Below are 14,027 nucleotides of genomic sequence, written 5' to 3' on the forward strand. Positions count from 1 at the left end.
GAAATTAGAATAGGCAAAGAAGAAACTACGCTATCATCCTTTGGTGATGATAAAATTAGAGAACCTCAGAGAATCAAGTAAAAATGTATTTCAAATAACAAACAACTGTGGCAAAGGTGCAGGTTATAAAATAAACTCACATAAATCAAATACATTTCTATATATTACTAACAAAGCTCAACAACAAAACATAGAAAGAGAAATCCTGTTTAAAGCCTTGTAAGATACTATAAAATATCTGGGAGTCTACCTGCCAAAACAAAACCAGGGACTGTATGAACACAATTACAAAACACGCTTCGCAAAAATAAAGCCAAATCTAAGTCAGTGAAAAATATCAGCTGCAAGTGGCTAGGCCAAGCTAATATGACAAAAATGGCAATTCTACGTAAATTCACTTACTTGTTCAGTGCCATACCAATCAAAGTACCCGAGAATTGTTTTCTAGAACTAGAAAAAATAGTATGAAAATTCATCTGGAAGAACAAAAGGTCCAGAATTTCAAGGGAACTAATGAAAAGAAATGCTAGGGAAGGTGGCCTAGCCCTACCAGATCTCGTTGTCTTATAAAGCAGCAGTCATCAAAACCACTTGGTACTGGTTAAGAAACAGAAGGGTAGATCAGTGGAATTAGATAGGTACTCAAGACACAGTGGTCAATGAATATAACAATCTAGTGTTTGGTAAACCCAAGGATCCCAGCTTCTGGGATAAGAACTCACTGTTTGACAAAAATTGCTGGGAAGCCTGGATAATATTGTGGCAGAAACTAGGCATAGACCAATGCCTGACACCATACACAAGAATGAAGTCCAAATGGATACATGATCTAGGTATAAAGACTGATACTATAAAGAAATAAGGGGAGCAAGGAACAGTGTATTTATCAGATTTATGGAGAATAGAGTAGTTTATGACACAATAAGAGATAGAGAACATTATGAAGTGCAAAATGCATAATTTTGATTACATCAAATAGCAAAGTTTTTGCACAAACAAACCCAATGCAACCAAGATTAGGAGGGAAGCAGAAAATGGGAAAGAATTTTTGCAACACCTGTCTGTGATAAAGGCCTCATTTCTAAAATATATAGGGAGTTGACTCAAATGTAAAAGGATACAAGTCATTCCCCAACTGATAAATGGTCAAAGGATAAGGAATAGGGAATTTTTAGAGGAATAAATTAAAGTTGTGTATAATTATATGAAAAAATGTTCTAAATCACTATTGTTTGGAGAGATGTAAGTCAAAACACCTCTGAAGTACCACATCACACCTATCAGATTGGCTAACATGACAAATCAGGAGGATGACAAATGTTGGAGAAGATGTGGGAGGGTTGGAATACTAATTCATTGTTGGTGGAGCTGTGAGCTGATTCAACTCTTCTGGAGCAAAATTTGGAACTATGCCAAAAGGGCTACAAAAATATGCATACCTTTTGACCCAGCAATATCGCTTCGGGGACTGTATCTCAAAGAGATCATAGAAATGGGAAAGGGTCTCACATGTACAAAAATATTTATAGCAGCTGTTTGTGGTGGCCAAAAACTGGAAATCAAGGGTATGCCCATCAATTGGGGAATGACTGAATAAATTGTGGTATACGAATGTAATGGAATACTATTGTGCTATGAGAAATGATGAACAGGAAGACTTCGGAGAAGCCTCAAAAGACTTATATGAACTGATGCTGAGTCAAAGGAGAAAAACCAGGTGAACTTTGTACACAGCAACAACCACAGTGTGTGAATTGCAATGGATTCTTGAGAAAAAATGCCTTCCACATCCAGAGAACGAACTATAGAACTGCATCACAGATAGAAACAGACCATTTTCTTTTGTATTATGTTTTGTTTTATTTTGTTTTATGGTTTCTCCCACTCATTTTAATTCTTCTATTCAACATGCATGTAATAGGAATGTAAATGTAGAACCGATATAAGATTGTACACTGTTTCAGGGAGAGAGTGGGGAGGGAAGGGAGAATAAGGGGGAGGGTATGGGAAAAATATATATGTAAGTGATGGTCGAACACTGAAAACAAATAAAGTAATTTAATCAAAAAAATAAACAATCACGTCTATCTCATTAGTATCTCAATTTGCTTTCATCTTTAATAAATGGTAGAATTATATGCATATCAAAGAATGATTTTAAAAGCAATTTGTTTGTGACTTATCAATAAACGCTTAATTTGTATACCTATTTTACATACATATATATTCAGGGTCACACAAAAATTTCTCAGGTGCAATGGCATCTCAAGTCTAAAAAGTTTAAAAAGCACTGGTCTATCTCAGGCTCCATCTCATATATGTATTAATGCAACCTGAAATCATCCTAGCTAATGCAGCTACTGGCCAGACATAGGGCACTGGACAAACAGACAGAAGTACCCTAATATATGCTGTCCCCTTCTGAAGCCCTCAGGTCTGAACAGCACCATCCCTCCTTTCTGCTCCACCCTCCACTTCAGATACTGCCTCCCGAAGAGAAGGAAGAAAGAGACCCAGGGCAGCTGCTGCCCCCCACCACCAACACCATGGGTTCCCTCACATACTGGTAAAAGCTTAGAAGAGAGATGAGACACAGGGAAGAATCCCGCATCTAGGATCCCCACCAGGAGCACAGGGAGTAAGTTGAGATTGTGAGGCAGAGGAATGAAAGTGTGCTAGGAGGAGAGAGAAAAGAAAAGAAGGAACTTCCTCTCCTGCACTGGACTCCACCACTTCCCTTCTGCTCTCTCTCTAGAAAAAAGTCATCAGTTATAACACAGACCCTCAAATACACTCACACACACACACACACACACACACACACACACACACACAGTTGAAAGTGCTACGCATGTTGTCGCTGTCCTGTGCCCTCTGGGAGACTTTACTCTCTTGATCCGACATGCAGCTGGGGATTTGGTCCATGTGTCTTCTGGACACTTGATTCTCTGAATAGTTTACCCTGTAACCAAAGTAGGAAATGGGAGTTAGATATTTGCTCAGCAGCTCCCTCTTATAATGAAGTGTATCAATAACTTCAAAGGCTTTTGATATTTTTGACCTTTTCTCTCCTCTGCACCCAGCCACTCCAGATAATATGGGAACTACAGCATTTGACAATTCACTGCCAATCAGCTTTCCTGACAAGCACACAGGCTGAGGAGACTGAGACCACAGGTAACTTTATTTTAAAAATAATTAACGAACAAATGAATGAATGAAAAGCACTGTTAAAGTGCTGAGTATTTGCCAAGAGCCATGCTAAAATGTGCCATAAAAACCTGCTAAATAAAGAGAGTCAGGGCTCTAAAGGAGTTCTCACTATAATTGATGAGGAGAAAACACACAGGAAAGGTCACCTACAGGGTGGATGGAAAGGCCAGAGCCGCTAAGGGCTGCAGTGACCAGACAAATAAGAAGGCTCAGAGCTCCCTAGAACATATCAGGAATACTGTCCCCCCCACCATCACCATCGCCACGGAGAATGACCTCCTTCTTCTAGTAGGCAGAAGTGTCAAGATGCAGGAGAGATTCAGGGCTCCTTCCAGCAGAAATGGGGTATGGGAGCACTGGTAGAAAGGTGGGGTCATGCAATCTGATGGGCACCAGCTCACGCAGAGTTAATACCACTAGTGAGCTGTCTTTCTTCTTTCTCCCCATTCAACCTCCACCCCATTCAAACTCGAAAGTCTCCATGACTTGTTTATCCTTTCTTCTCAGACGACCATGGCATCGGGAAGGTGAAGACACGATTTACAAGTAAAATGGATTTCGGTATGGGAGGACTGTGCAAAGTCACCAGCTTCAGTTTCTCCTCTGAAGCCATCTGGGTCCAGTGACCAGATATAAATCAGGATGACTTGGGATGTCCCCACATCGTGATTTCCAGGGTCGTTATAGGTTGCTTCCCAACACTGGCCCTTCCATTCACAGACCGTTTTAGTGGAACATGAATTGCTTCTTGAAATAAAACAAAATCAGAAAAATGGAAATGAAGAAAATATGAACAATGTCTTTGGAAAAACAATTCGCCTGGAAAACAGATGGAGGAGAGGTCATGTAAAATTAACAAAACACCTGAAAGCCAAGATCAAAGAAAGAGCCTAGGCATTATTTCCAGAAATCATTCAGGAATTGTTCCCTGGTGTCTTGAATCCAGAGGGCAAGATAGAAATTGAAATAACACATCTCCTGATCATCTCTTGATAGAAATCCCTAAATAAATCCTCACACGAATATTATGGCTAAATTGTAGAGTTCCCAGATGAAGAAGAAAATATTAGAAGAAGGTACAAAGAAACAATTCTAATATCTTGGAGCCACAGTCAGAATCGCACAAGAACTAGAGGCTCTGGCGTTAAAGAGGAAAAGAGCTTAGATTATGATATCAGGGAAGACAAAGAACTAGGCTTACAATGATGGACAAACCACCGAGAAAAACTGAGCATAATCATTCAGTGGGAAAATGGGTATTTCACGAAATAGGGAAATCTTAAGCATTCTGAAACACAAGACACTAGAGAAGAATGCATAAAAGAACAGAAAAGACAAATCATATAGTACTCAATACGGGGTGAAGTCAGCAACCTAAGGGAGATTAAACCTCTTCCATTGTATGAGTGAATAGTGCTACCTGGTTGGGCTCAATCACTGCAAATTATTGATGAGATGTATCATTTAATCAATGTAAATGTGGAAGCAAAAACAGGAATTGAAAGCCCCTGTACCAAAAAGCCCAAACACTAGACCCCAGGATGCTTGCCTGAGACTTGTTCAATGAGCAGGGAGAAGGATGGGGTTCTCACATTGTTGCTGTTAGTGAGGCTACCACTTTCTCTGACCTTCAGGGTGATTCGTCAGTCTGGAGGAGGGGAAGGCTTCTTACCAGCTTTTTTTTTTACACACAAGTACTGTATATATTAAGAGAAAAAGAAAAAAGAGAGACAAAGAGATTCAGAGGCATACCCAGAGAAAGAGAAATTCAGATGGTGATTGAATAATGTGTGTGTGTGTGTGTGTGTGTGTGCTCATCCTTCGTTGCTAAAGAACATGCCATCAGAGAAATAATGACATGACTTGCCCTTGTTTTGAGTGAGGGAGGGCTGTGCAGGTCACCAGCCTCACTTCTCCTTCAGAGACATCTGAATCCAGTGGCCAGATATTCATCAGTATGACTGGACATGACCCAGAATGATTCAGTTGGGGCTAAGTGACTTGCCCCAGGTCACACAGCTAGTGCGTATCAGGTGTCTGAGGTGAGCTTTGAACTCAGGTCCTCCTGACTCCTGCACTGGTCCTCTATCCACTGCATCACCTAGGTGCCCCTCCAGGTCGTAGTTATGATTGCTCTGTATTGCTCTCCATACTATTTCCCCCCTGTTTATGTTTTTTTCTCTTCTTTTCCTTTTTCCTGCCCACTAACGTTTTGCTTTTAATCACAACCTCGCCAAATATTCCCTCCCTTCTATCAGCCCTCCCCCTCTTCCTTCTCCTTTCCCCTACTTCTTTCCTCACTTTTTCACTCCTTCTATCCATGCCCTATCTTTTCTTTGCCTTTTTTCCTTCTTACTTCCTATAGGGTAACTTAGATATGTCTGATAGGTATACCTGAGTATGTTATTCTCTCTTTGAGCCAAACTCAATGAATCTAAAGTTCAAACAGTGTTCACCTCCCTCTTTTCATTCCCTCTACTGTAAAATGTCTTAACATCTCTTCAAAAGATGTGATTTACTCTTTTTTGCCTCTTCCTTTCCTCTCCTTCCACACACACAATACCTTTTTTATCTCATAACTAGTAATTTATCATCACATCAAACTCACCTTATATCCGTGCTCTCTATGCATACCCCTTGTAAATGTCATAAGAAGGACATAGTTCTCAAGCGCTACCTATATCATCTTCCTATGTAGGGATGTAAACAGTTTAAACTTACTGAAATTTTTTTTCCTGTTTCTTTTTTTATGCTTCTCTTGAGTCCTGTATTTGAAGAACATATTTTCTGTTCATCTCTGGCTTTATTGTAAAGAAAGTTTGGAAATCCCCTATTTCATTGAATGTCCATCTCCTCCTCTGAAGGATTGTGTACAATTTCATGTGGTGGTTGATTTTTGGTTGTATTCCATGATTTTTTGCCTACTGGAATATCATATTCCAAGCCCTCTTATACTTGATACAGAAGCTGATAAGTATTGTGTTAACCTGCCTGTGGTCTCACAATATTTAAAAAGTTTCGTTCTGGCTCCTTGCAATATTTTCTCTTTGATTTGAAAATTTTGGAAGCCGACTAGAATATTCCTTGGCGTCTTGATTTTGGGATCTCTTTCTGGAGGTCATTGGGTTCTTTTAATGGCTCTTTTACCTTACTGTTTTAGGACCTGAGGGAAATTTTTCTCGATGATTTTTCAAAAGATGGTGTCCAAGCTCTATTTTTCATATTGGGTTTCAGGTAGACCAATAATTCTTAAATTATGTATCCTGGATCTGTTTTCCAGGTCCGTGGTTTTTCCAATGAGGTATTTTGCATTTTCTTCTTTTTTAACATTTTTTGTTGTCTCACTTACTCTTGATATCACATAGACTAATTAGTTTCCACTTTGCCACTTGTAATATTTAAGAAATTTTTACTTAAGTTAGCTTTTGTACCTCCTTGGCCACTTGGTCAATACTAATTTCTTTGGTCCCACAGGACTCCAGCCTTGTTGTACTGACTTCCTCTTATGAGCTGTTCATGGGAAACTACTCTGGTCCTGGGAAATAATTGTTTATAATGAACCTTTTCACTTGTGATTTTTGTATATAAACTCTGTGATCATTTCAGCAAGGTGGAATTCTGGATGTGCAAATCTGTTCTTCATAATGAAACTAGTTAAACAGTTACCAGATTACTGACCAATTATCTCTAGTCTGCTGTTTTACGACTCTCACTAATATATACTGGGTTAGTAAAATCCTAATAACAAAGATAAAATGGAAACATCTTAATAACATATTGGTTGGGGGGAGTGAGAAGACAAAGAGTGAAGGACAAAACAGGTTGTGGTCTTGGGTGACTGGGAGGAATGGTGGTTCCTTGAACAGTAATAAGAAATTTTGAAAGGGAAGAGTGTACAGGATAGGAGGATAGAAAGAATTCAATTCTGGACACACTGAATTTAAGATGTCTATAGGACATCCAGGTGGATACATCAAATAGGCAATATACAAGACTGGAGACAAGCAGAGAGGTTTGGATGGGACCAATATATGCGAGAATCATCTCCATAATTGAATTCACTGGAACTAATGAGGGTGCCAAGTGAAACAGTATGGTATTAGAGGAGAAGGAAGTCCAGTAAAGAGTCCAGTGGGACACCTCTGCTTAACAGGAATGAGATGGATGAAGATTCAGCTACCGGTTCTGAGGAGTGACCGTGATGAGGTTCTGGGAGACAGGTACTATATTTTTCCTTTCTTTGTATTTCCCAAGCTTAGTACAATCCATTGTGGAAGATAGGTATTTAATAAATGTTTATTAGCTGATTAGAAGGAGATCCTGCAGGAAGCTACATGGTGCAGTGAATAGAGCACTGACTCTAGAGTAAGGAGGACCTGAGTTCATATCCATTCTCAGACACCTGACACTTACTAGCTGTGTGATCTTGGACAAATCAATGTACCCCAAATGCCTCCCCTACTACCTCAAAAAAAGGAAATTCTAGAGAAAATAATGTCACAAAAACGTAGACAAAAGTACCAAAAGAAGAGTGAACAAGTGTTAACTTCTGTAAAGTGATCAGACAAAGTGAGGATTGAGAAAAGAACATGTAGATTTGGTACAAAAGAGATGGTTAGCAACATCAGTGAGAGAAGTTTTAGTTAAATGATGAGGGCAGGAGCTAGACTGTAGAGAGTTAAGGAGAGGAAGTCAAGGAGAAGGGACTACTGTAAATGATCTTTTGGGAGATGGATGGATACAAGGAGATATCAATTTTAAAATGGGGTATAGATAGACATGTTTGTCGACAGAAACAAGGAAGCAGTAGAGAGGGAGATACTGAAGATAAGTGAGAGAATCGGGATGATAGATGGAGCAGTCTGCTAGAGGAAATGGGCTGGAAGAGACCACTTGTGGAGACAGAGAGGAGTTTGGCTCAATAAGGAGTAAGCATATCTGTGTGTGAGAGACAGCGGTGGAGGAGGAGATGATGGCTGTGAGAGAAAGAGCAGCAGAGAAGAAGGAACTCTCAAGGAATGACCTCAAAATTTTCAGTAAAAACTTGTGAGTGGGTGCTACAAGTAGTTATGGGAAGTTTAAGGAGGGATCAAAATTTTCTGCAGAGTCATTGTGGTCAGGTGAGTAGTGAGTCAATTAGAGAAGTATAAAAAAAAATTTCTTTGGGGAGTCAGTAATAGCTTTGTCACCTTTTGGGGAAAAAGGCTGTTTTAGTAGGGAAGAAAAAGACATAGATCAAACCCATGTGGAGGAGAAATAGTGGTGGATATTGGTTCTGCTACACAGAACTTGTAATTGAAATTTAAAAATATTTTGGCATATTTGACACCAGCCTTTTGCCAATTCACTGTCAATAGTTTGCAGATTACGAAAAGAGATGAAATGACATTTTGGGTCATGCTTTTCATGATTGTGTTAACGTAACAAAGCAGTTGCAGACAGAATGAGGTTTTCTGAGAAGTGATGTCCCTGGCCCCAAGTTTTGTAGAACATCTGTCTTTTTTCTTTGATGATGATACAGGACACATTGTTGTCCATGGTGATGTCAGATCACCAGTGTGGATCTGGGTGTGTCTCATCATGGCTGGGTATTTTTCAGATATGTCCAAAGTTTTGTGATCTCATTTGTAATTTACTTGGCAAAGATAATGCAGTAGTTTGGCATGTCCTTCGTAAGTCCACTTAAGCAAATGAGAAACTGAGGCTAAAAGGGTAAAGTTACTTGCCCAGGGTTACAAAGCTAATAAGTGTCTGAGGCCAGATTTGAATTCAGGAAGATTTGTCCTCCCGACTTGAGCCCCAGTGCACTATCTTCCATGCCCCCTAACTACTAGTTGTTGAATTATTATTTCCCCATACAGTCCCTTTGATTCATATGTGAGTATTACTAAGTGAGATGGTTTACTGAGAGAATACTTCAATAGAAAAAAATGAATTAAGGACTAAGTAGTGTAGCAAGAAAAAACCTCTGAATTATGAGGAGAACAATTTGTATTCAAATTCCGGCTCTGACATGTATATGACACAACCTCCCAAGACCTTGGTTCTCTCATTTGACAAATAAGGAACTGGACTAAATTCGTTCCAAGGTCACTTCCTGTTTCGACTGAAATCAAAAATCACAGCTAATGTGTGTCAAACGTTAGAGAAAACTTTTTAAAAGCTTTGTTATGGTGTACGTAAATATAGTATGGACAAACAAAAATAATGTTCACAATGGGCACTCAAGATAATAAATAATTTTGAGAGAAACTAAGAATTTTAATGGAAAACATTCAGAGGCACTATTTGAGTCAGTTGACAGTAAAGCAGGAAATTCTTGTAACTTTCAAATAAATGGTCTCCTAAACTTAAAAAAACAAACAAACAAACAAACAACAACAGCAATTCAACTACTTTTGTAAACCTCAAGGGAGGTGCCAAGACAATGGAACAGAAAGACGCATATACTGTAGCACTTTCCCCACAACCCACAAAATACCTGTAAAAATGTTTCTCACGAAATTCTAGAGCAGCAGAAGTCACAGAACAACAGAGGGAGAGAGGTTTCTAGCCAAGGGTAACCTGGAAGGCCAAGAGGAAAGGTCTATTTTACGGGACACTGAGCAGAGTGGAGCCCAACCCTGGCCACGTGGCACTGGGAGGAACAGAACGGGAACAGACCTCCAGAGCAGAGTTGCCAGCAAGGAGGATCCTAGATGCCTCACCCCACAAGTGGCAAAGAAAGCTCCAACAGTCAGTGTGGGAAGGCTTTCCCAGCTGGATGAGAGGGGAAAAGGGTTCCTCCAACAATAGCTCCAGGCAGGGGTAGCAGCAGCAGCAGGCTGCAGGCAGCTACAGTGGTCCCAGAGGCCACCTGGGTGCACTTTCCAGGCACCTCAGCTGATCTAAACCTCAGCCCTTGGTGATGGCCCGTCCCCACGCAAAGTCCCAGGGAATACAGCAGCTGAGACTAATCTCAGCCTTGAACATGGTACTGGAAAGAGGAGGGGTAATAGGACCCTCTTCTTGACAAAGGATTCAGAGGTCAAGTAACAGACTGAGAAAATGCCCAAAAATGGGGGAAAAAATAAGACCATAAGAGGTTACTTTTTTGGTGAACAGGTTTCTCTTCCAGTCCTTTCAGCTGAAGACGAAAAAGGTATACTGTCAGAGGAAGTGAAGGCCCCTTCCTCCAGTGCCTTGAAAGTGAGTGCAAAATTGGCTCAGACAATAGCAGACATGGAAAAGCGAGTTAGCAGCTTGCTAAAGGAGAGCAAAAGAAATGTGGAGGAAAATAACACCTTTAAAAAGAGGCTAAGTCAAATGCAAAAAGAGGTCCAAAAAGCCAATGAGGAGGAGACTTTAAAAAGCACAATTACCCAAATGGAAAAGGAGGCTCATAAGCTCACTGAAGAAAACAGTTCTTTAAAAGAGAGAATCAAATTCAGGGAAGCTAATGACTATGAAATAAATCAAGCAGTTAAGAAACAAAACCAAAAGCTTGAAAAAATAAAATATAATGTAAAACACCTCATTGCAAAAACGACTGACCTGGAAAATAGTTCCAGGAGAGACAATTTAAAATTATGGGACTACCTCAAAGTCATGATCAAAAAAAGAGCCTAGACCTTGTCTTCCATGAAATTACCAAGGAAAGCTGTCCTGATATTCTAGAAGCAGAGAGCAAAATGAATGTTGAAAGAATCCACCGATCACCTGTTGAAAGAGACCCGACAATTGCAACTCCTAGGAATATTGTGGCCAAATTTCAGAGTTCCCAGGTCAAGGAGAAAACATTGCAAGCAACTAGAAAGAAACAATTTAAGTATTGTCGAAATTCAATCAGGATAACACAGGATGTGGCAGCTTCCACATTAAGAGACTGAAAGGCTTGGAATACGATATTCTAGAAGTCAAAGGAACAGGGATTAAAACCAAGAATCACCTACCCAGGAAAACTGAGTACAATACTTCAAAGGAATAAATGGTCCTTCAATGATATAGAGGACGTTCAAGCATTCATGATGAAAAGACCAGATCTGTATTGAAAATTGGACTTTCAAACACAAGAATAAAGAGACGCATGAAAAGGTAAACAGGAAAGAGAAGTCATAAGGAACTTTTTAAAGCTGAGCTGTTTACATTCCTACATGGGAAGACAACACTTGTAACTCTTGAGACTTTTCTCAGTATTTGAGCAGGTGGAGGGATTATATACACACACATACACCCACACCCACACACACCCACACACCCACACACACCCACACACACACACACACACACACACACACACACACGGTACAGGTTGAGTTCAATCAGAAGAGATGATACCCATAAAAAATAAAATAAAATAAAATTTAAGGGGAGAGGGAAGAAAATGCTGGGAGGAGAAAGGGAGAAAAGGAATGGGACAGGCTATAACTTATAAAAGAGATAAGAAAAAAAGAGATAAAAAAATAAGGGAGAAGGGGAGAGGGGAAAAGTGAAGGTTACTCTCTTCACATATGGCTGAAGGAGGGAATAACATGCTCACTAAATTTGGTATAAAAATCTATCTTACACTACAGGAAAGTTGGGGAGAAGGGGACCAGTGAGGTGAGGGGAATGATAGAAGGCAGGGCAAATGGGAGAAGGGAGTAACTAGAAATTAACACTTTTCAGAAGGGATAAGGTGAAATGAGGGAATAAAAAAATTAATGGGAGATAGGTTAGGATGGAGGGCAATATGGTTAGTATTACGCAACATGATTATTGTGGAAGTCTTTTGCAAAACGACACATATTTGGTCTGTATTGAATTGCTTGCCTTCTTAGTGGGGATGGGTAGGGAAGGAGGGAGGGAGAGCAGTAGGAAGTCCAAGTATTAGAAACAAATGTTGAGAACTATTATTGCATATAACTGGGAAATAAAAAATACAGGTAATGAGGTATAGAAATTTATCTTGCCCTACAAGAAAAGGGAGAAAATGGGGATAAGGGAAGGGTGGGATGTGATAGAAGGGAGGGCTCATTGAGGGAAGAGGTAATCAGAATGGAGGGTATTAGGGTTTGGGGTCAGTGAAGAGATGGGGAGAAAAATTGGACATGTTAAAAAGTGATGTAAAAGCAATTAGTATTAAAACAATTGACTGAATTAATTACTGTGACTAAATCAGAGACATCTTTAGTTTGGGGAAAATTATTTTAGTCCAAGTTTCCTAGAGGCAAGTAACCGTGGGTAAAATTTGCCATTGATGGAAAAGTAAGGTTTTAATGGTAAATTTGATTTTATGATTGTTCTATAATCAGAAAGTAGAACATGTATAAAAAGGCATGTAAGCCTCTTAAGACTTGCCTCAAAAGATGTTCCTTAGCCAACGTGAAATTCTACTCGTATCTGAAACCTGGTTACTGGAACTTGTTATTTTAAGATTCTATGGGACCATTTACTGACTGTTCTTCTGAGTCCAACTCCCGGTATGTATAGCAAGAAAGGTGGTCTGAGTCTCTAATCCATGATTCAAGTAAGCCTGTGAGATGCTGCTATGAAGTTAATAAGGTGATCTCATGGGAAGTGTCGGAGAGCGGCTGTTCAGCCTGGGCAGATGTAGGATTCTCCTGACTCAATTTCCCCACTGGCACCTGGCAGAGTTTAAGCCTGAATGAATGCAAGTTGACAATCTACTCCTGCCTGGAAATGACATGAAATTGGGGAGATATTGTTTCCCTGAAATGTCCCTACTCTTGGTAGCAATTTCCTATTGTCAAAAGGTTTGTAAGCCTGATACCAGATATATTAAATTATAGATTGTTGGTAGGGGAACATCGAGGCTAAGTCTAAAATTAAGCTATTAGGATTAGAACTTTAGACCAACAACAATAAGTTAGAGTCCTTTAATTCTTAGTAAAACTGTGGAGACAATTAGGTCAAGGGCTTGTGAAGTGAGCATACATGGTTATTATTTGTGTCTCGGTTAATGCTAAAAAAAATTCGTTTATGGTCCATATTGTAAATGCTTCAAAAGAAGTATCACATGACCAAAAGTTGGAATTGTTTTATGTGATATGAACTGTGTTAAAAATGAAAAATAATTAAAAAAAAAACAAACCTCAAACTATGCAAAGCAGGCTGTTAAAAAATAAAATTGCAAGGTATCAAGTCAGTATAAAAACAACTTTTATTCAATTAAACTGTTGTGAAACACGTGCAATTTTGACCTACAAAGAGACTTTAAATTATGCAAGATTTTTCTGTCTAGAGTTATTTAGTGCTAGATGTCAAAGGAATTTTAAACCCAATCATTCCAAAGGCAGGTCATTAACCAAACAATTAATTACAGTAAAGCTCAGCAAATACTTCTCTTCCCAGTTAATGTAGATACTGTTTTCTCTTTGCTTCTCGTACAGAACCAGTCCTGCTGTTGCTGCTGAAGACAAAGGTTTTACTTTATCTTCTCTGGTTAGTGTAAATTATCAAAACTAACTGCTAAGATTTTTCTGTAACTTTTTATCCTCAATAACAATATATCAATTGGGCACATTTTAGAGATTTAAAAAAAATGTCTTCCTGCTTTGGGAATCAACGGTCATTGTTTCCTGCTCCAAAATCAGTATGTAGTGACAGGAACAAATTTAAGGGACCTCTAGAACAACAAAATATCTGGATGGAAAGTAAAAGTTTATCATTTGGATATTTTCTATACCAATAGAGGACTAGGACTTGGAAGATATGTATTCAAAATGTCTATATTATTAAAAGTTTTTATTTTATTTTAAAATTTTGTCTTAGTGTTTTGGTGATGTTTAGACACAGCTTTGTTTTGTAAAACTTTCATTATCTGCTTCTTAATC

This window comes from Notamacropus eugenii, chromosome X (assembly GCF_028372415.1).
Source record: "Notamacropus eugenii isolate mMacEug1 chromosome X, mMacEug1.pri_v2, whole genome shotgun sequence".
NCBI classification, from domain to species: domain Eukaryota; kingdom Metazoa; phylum Chordata; class Mammalia; order Diprotodontia; family Macropodidae; genus Notamacropus; species Notamacropus eugenii.